At 41.4% G+C, this 10,232-nt stretch overlaps 1 pseudogene; it reads right to left on the reverse strand.

Annotated features, from left to right (window-relative positions):
* Window positions 1–8,041: 8,041 nt before the first annotated feature.
* On the reverse strand, window positions 8,042–8,919 carry LOC148778248 (protein CFDP2 pseudogene; annotated as a pseudogene).
* Between the last annotated feature and the right edge of the window lie 1,313 nt (window positions 8,920–10,232).

Genomic DNA, 10,232 nt, shown 5'->3' on the forward strand with positions numbered 1-10,232 from the left:
AGCATGTGAAATGAGCGAAATTGTGCAGAAGTTTGAACATTTTTTGGCATTGCCTTTCTTTGGAATTGGAATGAAAACTGACCTTTTCCAGTCCTATGGCCACTGCTTAGTTTTCCAAATTTGCTGCCATATTGATTAATGCACTTTAACAGCACTGTCTTTAAGGATTTGAAACAGTTCAGTTGGAATTCCATAACTTCCACTTGCTTTGTTCATAGTGATGCTTCCTAAGGCCCACTTGACTTCACACTCCAGGATATCTGGCTCTAGGTGAGTGATCACACCATCATGGTTATCCAGGTCATTCAGTTCAGTTCAGTTCAGTCGCTCAGTCATATCCGACTCCTTGTGACCCCATGAGCCACAGCATGCCAGGACTCCCTGTCCATCACCAACTCCCAGAGTCCACCCAAACCCATGTCCATTGAGTCGTTGATGTCATCCAACCATCTTATCCTCTGTCGTCCACTTCTCCTCCTGCCTTCAATCTTTTCCAGCGTCAGGGTCTTTTCAAATGAGTCAGCTCTTCTCATGAGGTGGCCAAAGTATTGGAGCTTCAACATCAGTCCTTCCAATGAACACCCAGGACTGGTCTCCTTTAGGATGGACTGGTTGGATCTCCTTGCAGTACAAGAGACTCTCAAGAGTCTTCTCCAACACCACAGTTCAAAAGCATCAATTCTTCAGCGATCAGCTTTCTTCACAGTCCAACTCTCACATCCATACATGACCACTGGAAAAACCATAGCCTTGACTAGATAGACCTTTCTTGGCAAAGTAATGTCTCTGCTTTTTAATATGCTATCTAGGTTGGTCATGACTTTCCTTCCAAGGAGTAAGCATCTTTTAATTTCATGGCTTCAATCACCATCTGCAGTGATTTTGGAGCTCAAAAAAATAAAGTCTGACACTGTTTCCACTGTTTCCCCATCTATTTCCCATGAAGTGATGGGACCAGATGCCATGATCTTAGTTTTCTGAATGTTGAGCTTTAAGCCAACTTTTTCACTTTTTCAAGAGGCTTTGTAGTTCCTCTTCACTTTCTGCCGTAAGGGTGGTGTTATCTGCATATCTGAGGTTATTGATATTTCTCTCAGCAATCTTGATTCCAGCTTGTGCTTCCTCCAGCCCAGAGTTTTTCATGATGTACTCTGCATATAAGTTAAATAAGCAGGGTGACAATATACAGCCTTGACATAATTCCTTTTCTTATTTGGAACCAGTCTGTTGGTCCACGTCCAGTTCTTTTAGTATCTCTAATTTTCTTGAACAGATCTCTTGTTTTTCCCACTCTATTGTTTTCTCTATTTCTTTGCATTGTTCACTTAGGAAGACTCTCTTATCTCTTGCTCTTCTTTATAACTCTGCATTCAGATGGGTATATCTTTCCTTTTCTCCTTTGCCTTTAACTTCTCTTCTTTTCTCATCTATTTATAAGGCCTCTTTAGACAACCACTGGGCCTTTTTGAAGGTTTTTTTCTTGGGGATGATTTTGATCATTTCCTTCCGTACAATGTTATGAACATCCATCCATAGTTCTTCAGACACTCTATTTCTCAGATCTAATCCTTTGAATCTATTTGTCACTTCCACTGCAGTAAGGACTGCAGATCATGAACTCCTTATTGCAAAATTCAGACCTATGTTGAAGAAAGTAGGGAAAACCACTAGGCCATTCATGTATAATCTAACTTCAACCCCTTATGATTATACAATGGAAGTAACAAATGAATAGTTGAATATAGACTTTGTATGGGCTTCCCTGGTGGCTCAGAGGTTAAAGCGTCTGCCTCCAATGCGGGAGACCTGGGTTCGATCCCTGGGTCGGGAAGATCCCCTGGAGAAGGAAACGGTAACCCACTCCAGTATTCTTGCCTGGAGAATCCCATGGATGGAGAAGCCTGGTAGGCTACAGTCCACGGGGTCGCAGAGTCGGACACGACTGAGCGACGGAACGGACGGAACAGACGGATGTCTGATGTGACAATAGATGAGTTAATGTATGTAAAGCATTTGTAATGTGGCCTGAGACACAGCAGCTATGTTTGCCGTTATTAGTATTCAGTTCAGTTCATTTCAGTCGCTCAGTCGTGTCTGACTCTCCACGACCCCATGAATCACAGCACGCCAGGCCTCCCTGTCCATCACCAACTCCTGGAGTTCACTCAAACTCATGTCCACGGAGTCGGTGATGCCATCCAGCCATCTCATTCTCTGTCGTCCCCTTCTCCTCCCGCCCCCAACCTGATTGACAATTACGTGTCCACTGAGCATCCTCTTCAAAGCCCAGTTCTTCCTATACCACTACCACAATGAGAAATAAAAAGGCAAGCAGGATATGGGGAAGGTGAAGTAGACGGCAGTGGTAATCTCCTGGTCTGGTTCTGAAAGTTTGAAAGAGGCTACGTTATTGCAGGCAGATGTAGCTGTAGGATATATCTTTTATTTCTCATAAGGAAGTTTACAAAATCATAAGATTTTGCACATGAAAATTTGCTGTAAATTGTAGAACACTCTACAGACATTGATGCTTACCATTTAACAAACATTTATTAAGCAGCTTCTTGGGTCAAACATTGGGCACCATCCTGGAGATGAAGAGGATTTATCCTGGAGAAATCTTGGAAGAGTCAGATTTCTAAATAATTAGATAAATAAAATGGTTGAAATTTAAAGGTCCAAATGCAACTATATAGAGACTAAAGAAAGAAAAGAAAGCTAAAATAACTGATGCTTAAGCTGAGTCTAGAGTAGAGTGGGATATTTCAGTCAGATGTCAGTAGGACTTCAGCGACATTTATACACATTAACCATTGCTATTATGATTACAATTCATGGACTCTTTGGATTTAAGTAGAACTTGATATGGCCAGAAATTAGGTTTGTGAAGGATTGTGGATTGGGAGGGTTAGTAAGAAAAGAAAAGTAAAGACTGGATCACAAAGCACATAAATTAAAATTTGTTATGTTATCGCAAGTTTGGCTTGCTACTCTCCGTGGTATTGTTTTCCTTAACTTTCATCACTTTATTTCAGCCTCTATCCTAATTTCTTGCTATGAAGATGCAAATCAGTATTGCACAACCAGTTAGTAAATGGATTGGGTTAAAATTTTGTTTGTTTGAAAGGAGTTTGAAGATTTAGGATGTGAAATAAATGGGTAAAAAAGGGTGTTATAAAGTAGACATAATTGTGGTACGTTGGCTATTTATTTAACTTTTGTGTGAAATTAACTAGTATTTTTATTCAATTAATTACTTTCAGTTATTTTTAAGTAGTGTTGTTGTTGTTGTTCAGTCACTAAGTTTTGTTTGACTCCTTGCAACCCCGTCAGTTAAGTTCAGTCACTCAGTCGTTTCCGACTCTTTGTGACCCAACGAACTGCAACACGCCAGGCCTCCCTATCCATCACCAATTCCCAGAGTCCACCCAAACACATGTCCATCTAGTCAGTGATGCCATCCAGACATTTCATCCTCTGTCATCCCCTTCTCCTCCTGCCTTCAATCTTTCCCAACATCAGGGTCTTTTCCAATGAGTCAGCTCTTCACATCAGGTGGCCAAAATACTAGAGTTTCAGCTTTAGCATCAGTCCTTCCAATGAACACCCAGGACTGATCTCCTTCAGGATGGACTGGTTAGACCTCCTTGCAGTCCAAGAGACTCTCAAGAGTCTTCTCCAACACCACAGTTCAAAACCATCAATTCTTCAGCTCTCAGCTTTCTTTATAGTCCAACTCTCACATCCATACATGACTACTGAAAAAACCATAGCTTTGACTAGAGGGACTTTGTTGACAAAGTAATGTCTCTACTTTTCAATATGCTGTCTAGGTTGGTAATAACTTTCCTTCACAGGAGTAAGCATCTTTTAATTTCATGGCTGTGATCACTACCTGTTGTGATATGGGAGCCCAGAAAAATAAAGTCAGCCACTGTTTCCACTGTTTCCCCATCTATTTGCCATGAAGTGATGGGACCTGATGCAGCATATCAGAACTCCCTGTCCTTCACTCTCTTCCGGAGTTTGACCCAAGTTCATGTCCACTGAATCAATGATGCTCTCCAACCATTTCATCCTCTGCCACTCTCTTCTCCTTTTGCTTCAATCTTTCCCAGCATCAAGGTCTTTTCCATTAAGGCAACTCTTTGCATCAGGTGGTCAAAGTATTGGAGCTTCAGCATCAGCAGCAGTCCTTCCAGTGAATATTCAAGATTGATTTCCTTTAGGATTGACTGGTTTGATCTCCTTGCTGTTCAAGAGACTCTCAAGAGTCTTCTCCACCACCACAATTTGAATGCATCATTTTTTTGGCACTCAGCCTCTTTTATGGTACAACTCTCACATCTGTACATGAATCCTGGAAAAACCATAACTTTGGCTATACAGAAATTCGTCAGCAAAGTGATATCTCTCATTTTTAATATGCTATCTAGGTTTGTCATAGTTTTTCTTCCAAGAAGTAAGCATCTTTTAATTTTGTGGTGAGAGTCACTGTCCTCAGTGATTTTGGAGCCCAAGACTAGAAAATCTGCCACTGCTTCCACTTTTTCCCCTTGTATTTGCCATGAAATTATGGGACTAGTTACCATGATCTTAGTCTATTGATTGCTGGGATTTAAGCCAGCTTTTCAGTCTCCTTTTTCACCTTCATCAAGAGGCTCTTTATCATCTTTGCTTTCTGCCATCAGAGTGGTTCCTCTGCATATATGAGGTTGCTATTTCTCATAGCAATCTTGATTCCAGCCTGTAGCTCATCCAGTCCATAATTTAGCATGATGTACTCTACATAGAGTCATTACTTTGCCAACAAAGGTCCGTCTAGTCAAGGCTATGGTTTTTCCTGTGGTCATGTATGGATGTGAGAGTTGGACTGTGAAGAAAGCTGATCGCCGAAGAATTGATGCTTTTGAACTGTGGTGCTGGAGAAGACTCTTGAGAGTCCCTTGGACTGCAAGGAGATCCAACCAGTCCATTCTAAAGGAGATCAATCCTGGATTGGTTCATTGGAAGTTCATTGGAAGGACTGATGCTAAAGCTGAAACTCCAATACTTTGGCCACCTCATGCGACGAGTTGACTCACTGGAAAAGACTCTGATGCTGGGAAAGGTTGGGGGCGGGAGGAGAAGGCGACAATGGAGAATGAGATGGCTGGATGGCATCACCGACTCTGTGGACATGAGTTTGAGTGAACTCCAGGAATTGGTGATGGACAGGGAAGCCTGGCGTGCTGTGATTCATGGGGTCGCGGAGAGTCGGACACGACTGAGCGACTGAACTGAACTGAATTGAACTGAACTCTACATATAGGAAAAGGGTCCGTCAAGGCTGTATATTGTCACCCTGTTTATTTAACTTACATGCAGAGTACATCATGAGGAACACTGGACTGAAAGAAGCACAAGCTGGAATCACGATTGCTGGGAGAAATAGCAATAACCTCAAATATGCAGAGGACACCACCTTTATGGCAGAAAGTGAGGAGGAACTACAAAGCCTCTTGATGAAAGTAAAAAAGGAGATTTGAAAAAGTTGGCTTAAAGCTCAATATTCAGAAAACTAAGATCATGGCATCTGGTCCCATCACTTCATGGGAAATAGATGGAAAAACAGTGGAAACAGTGTCAGACTTAATTTTTTTGAGCTCCAAAATCACTGCAGATGGTGATTGAAGCCATGAAATTAAAAGATGCTTACTCCTTGGAAGGAAAGTCATGACCAACCTAGATAGCATATTAAAAAGCAAAGACATTACTTTGTCAACAAAGGTCCATCTAGTTAAGGCTATGGTTTTTCCAGTGGTCATGTATGGATTTGAGAGTTGGACTATGAAGAAAGCTGATCGCCAAAGAATTGATGCTTTAAAACTGTGGTGTTGGAGAAGACTCTTGAGAGTCCCTTGAACTGCAAGGAGATCCAACCATTCCATCCTAAAAGAGATTAGTCCTGGGTGTTCATTGGAAGGACTGATGTTGAAGCTCAAACTCCAATACTTAGGCCACCTTATGTGAAGAATTGATTCATTGGAAAAGACCCTGATTCTGGGAGGGGTTGGGGGCAAGAGGAGAAGGGGACGACAGAGGATGAGATGGTTGGATGGCATTACTGACTCGATGCCAGTGGGTAAACTCTGGGAGTTGTTGATGGACAGGGAGGCCTGGCATGCTGCGATTCATGGGGTCTCAAAGTGTCAGACACGACTGAGTGACTGAACTGAACTCTGCATATGGAAGGAGATCCAATCATTCCATCCGATAGGAAATCAGTCCTGAATATTCATTTGAAGGACCACTGTTGAAGCTGAAACTCCAATACTTTGGCCACCTGGTGCAAAGAACTGATTCATTTGAAAAGACCCTGATTCTGGGAAAGATTAAAGGCATGAGGAGAAGTGGATGACAGAGAATGGGATGGTTGGATGGCATCACTGACTAAATGGAGATGAGTTTGAGTAAACTCTGTAAGTTGGTGATGGACCCGGAGACCTGGCGTGCTGTGTTCCATGGGGTCACAAAGAGTCAGACACAACTGAGTCACTGATCTGAACTGAACTGAACTCTAGATATGAGTTAAATAAAGAGGATGACAATATACAGCCTTATCTCCCACTCCTTTCCCAATTTTGAACCTGTCTGTTGTTGTATGTAAGTTTCTAATTGTTGCTTCTTGACCCACAAACAGGTTTTTCAGGAGACAGCTAAGGTGGTCTGGTATTCCAGTCTCTGTAAGAATTTTGCAAAGTTTATTGTGATCCATATAGTCAAAGGATTTTGTGTAGTCAATGAAATAGAAGTAGATATTTTTCTGGACTCCACTTGCTTTCTCTGTGAACCAATGAATGTTACCAGTTTGATCTCTGGTTCTTCTGCTTTTTCTAAACTCAACCTGTACCTCCAAAATTTTTCAATTCAAGTACTGCTGAAGCCTGGCTTGAAGAATTTTGAGCATAACCTTACTAGCATGAGGCTCCATGTTAGTGAGGTTGGGGCTTCCCTGGTAGCTCAGCTGTAAAGAATCCACCTGCAATATCGGAGATCTGGGTTTTATGCCTGGGTCAGGAAGATCTCCTGGAGAAGGGTATGGCAAACCTCTCCAGTATTCTTGCCTGGGAAATCTCATGAACAGAGTAACTTGGCAGGCTTGCGGTCCATGGGGCCGCAAAGAGTCAGACACAACTGAGTAACGTTTATTAGCATGAGAAGTGAGAACAATTGTCCGGTAGTTTGGGCATTCTTTAATACTGCCCTTCTTTAAAATTGAGAAGAATGCTGATTTTTCTTCCATTCTGTGGCCACTACTGGGTTTTCCAAATTTGTTGACATACTGAGTGTAACACTATAACAGCATCATCTTTTAGGATTTTAAATAGTTTAACTGGAATTCCATCACCACCACTAGCTTTGTTCATAGTGATGTTTCCTAGGGCCCATTTCACTTCACAGTCCAGGATACCTGGCTCTATATGAGTGACCACACCATCATCATTATATGGCTCATCAAGACCTTTTTGTACAATTCTGTGTATTCTTGCTACCTCTTCTTAATCTCTTCTGCCTCTTTTAGATCCTTACCATTTCTGTCCTTTATCATGCCCATCTTTGCATGAAATTTTCCTTTGATATCTCCAATTCTCTTGAAAAGGTCTCTAGTCTTTCCCATACTATTTTTTTTTCTACTTCTTTGCATCGTTCCTTGAAGAAGGCCTTATTATCTCTCTTTACTATTCTCTGAAACTGCATTCAGTTGAGCATATCTTTCCCTTTCTCTCTCGCTTTTCACCTCTCTTCTTTCCTCAGCTATCTGTAAAGCCTCCTCAGATAACCACTTTGCCTTCTTGCATTTCTTTTTCTTGGGGACGGTTTTGGTCAATGTCTCCTGTAAAATGTTAAACGAACATTTTACATGGTGCTTCAGGCACTCTGTCTGCCTGATCTAATACCTTGTATCTATTCCTCACCTCCACTCTATAATCGTAAGGGATTTGATTTAGGTTAGACACCTGAACGGCCTACTGATTTTCTGCACTCTTTAATTTTTAATTCACTCTGTGAATTTTGCCATAAGGAGCTGATGATCTGACCCACAGTCTTCTCCAGACCTTGTTTGACTGACTGTATACAGCTTCTCCATCTTCAGCAGCAAAAATATGTAATCAATCTGACTTCAGTATTGACCATCTGGTGATGTCCATGTGTAGCGTCATCTCTTATGTGGTTGGATAAGCATGTTAGTTATGACCAGAGAATTCTCTTGGTAAAGCTCTGTTAGCCTTTGCTTCATTTTGAACTCTAAGGTGAAACTTGTCTGTTATTCCAGGTATCTCTTGACTTCCTACTTTTGCATTCAATCCTCTATGATGAAAAAGACATCTCTCTCTCTCTCTCTTTTTTTTTGATGTTATTTCCAGAAGGTGATGTCGCTCTTCATAGAACTGGTCAACATCAGCTGCTTCAGTATCAGTGATTTGAGGGTAGACTTGGATTACTGTGATGTTGAATGGTTTGCCTTGAAAATGACCCAAGATTTTTCTGTCATTTTTGAGATTGTAACCAAGTACTGCATTTTGGACTTTTTTGTTACTATGAGGGCTACTCAATTTCTTTTAAGGTATTCTTGCCCACAGTAGTAGATATAATGGTCATCTGAATTAAATTCACCCACTTTTGTCCATTTTAGTTCACTGATTCCTAAGATGTTGATGTTTACTCTTGCTGCTTAGACACATTCAATTTACCTTGATTCTTGGACCTAACATTCCAGGTTCTATTGTTCTTTACAGCATCAGACTTACTTTCACCCCCAGACACATCCACAACTGAGCATGTTTTCTGCTTTGGCCCCTCCACTTCATTCTTTTCAGAGGTATTAGTAGTTGCCATCTGCTCTTCCTCAGTAGCATACTGCACACCTTCCAACATGAGGGGCTCACCTTTCAGTGGCATATATTTTTGCCTTTTTATATTGTTCATCAGGTTCTAGTGGCAAGGATAATGGAGTGGTTTGCCATTCATTCTTCCAGGGAACCACTTTTTGTCAGAACTCTCCACTATGACACATCTATCTAGAGTGGCCTTGCATGGCACATCTCATAGCTTCACTGAGTTATGCAACCTCCTTCTCCACGACAAGGCAGTGGTCTATGTCTAACCAAAACATTCACTTTTTAGGAAAAAAAGCAAATACATAGTCTAGAATTTTTCATACCCAGAGATAAATAGCTCAAACAGTAAAGAATATGCCTGTGAGGAAGGAGACCAAAGTTCAATCCCTGGGCTGGGAAGTTTCTCTGGAGGAGGAAATGGAAATCCACTCCAGTATTCTTGCTGGAGAATTCCTTGGACAGAGAAGCCTGGCAGGTTACAGTCCATGCAGTCACAAAGAGTCCAACACGACTGAGTGATTAACACACATTACAGAGTTAAACATATAGCACCAAAAAGTATTCCATGAAATCTGATCTATATGGCTAAAAGATTAATATACACACAGAGATACACTTAAGTTATCAAGGAATCAATCCACATTACCTTTTAGTACAGTTATAGTTCCATTTTATAAATCAAGATCACTGATCTCTTTAGAGCATATTCTTGTGGTTAGTATGACACATAGTTCTATATTACCTCTTTCACATGCCTGTTCAGTTGTGCCCAAACACTTATCAATCAGTTCCAGCTTTATCCCACTGATTAGAGACTCCACGTATATCATACACAAAAGGGTCCTAGGCATTTGGGTCTATTAGTGAGCTCTCTGTTTCATTAGTTGTTTGTTGATGTGCTGAGTATTATACTGTTTTAACAAACAGTTAACAACTGTGGTGTTGGAGAAGACTCTTGAGAATCCCTTGTACTGCAAGGAGATCCAACCAGTCCATTCTAAAGGAGATCAGTCCTGGGAGTTCATTGAAAGGACTGATGCTGAAACTGAAGCTCCAATACTTTGGCCACCTCATGCGAAGAGTTGACTCACTGGAAAAGACTCTGATGCTGGGAGGAATTGGGGGCAGGAGGAGACGGGGACGACAGAGAATGAGATTGCTCGATGGCATCTCCGACTCGATGGAGGTAAGTTTGAGTGAACTCCGGGAGTTGGTGATGGACAAGGAGGCCTGGTGTGCTGTGATTCATGGGGTCGCAAAGAGTCAGACACAACTGAGCAGCTGAACAGAACTGAACTGAATGCAGTTACTTTTGATATGATACAATTTCCCAGTTATCTCAGTGTTTAA

Source organism: Moschus berezovskii, chromosome 4 (assembly GCF_049115385.1).
Source record: "Moschus berezovskii isolate FMDL1 chromosome 4, NW_MosBer_1.0, whole genome shotgun sequence".
In the NCBI taxonomy this organism is placed as follows: domain Eukaryota; kingdom Metazoa; phylum Chordata; class Mammalia; order Artiodactyla; family Moschidae; genus Moschus; species Moschus berezovskii.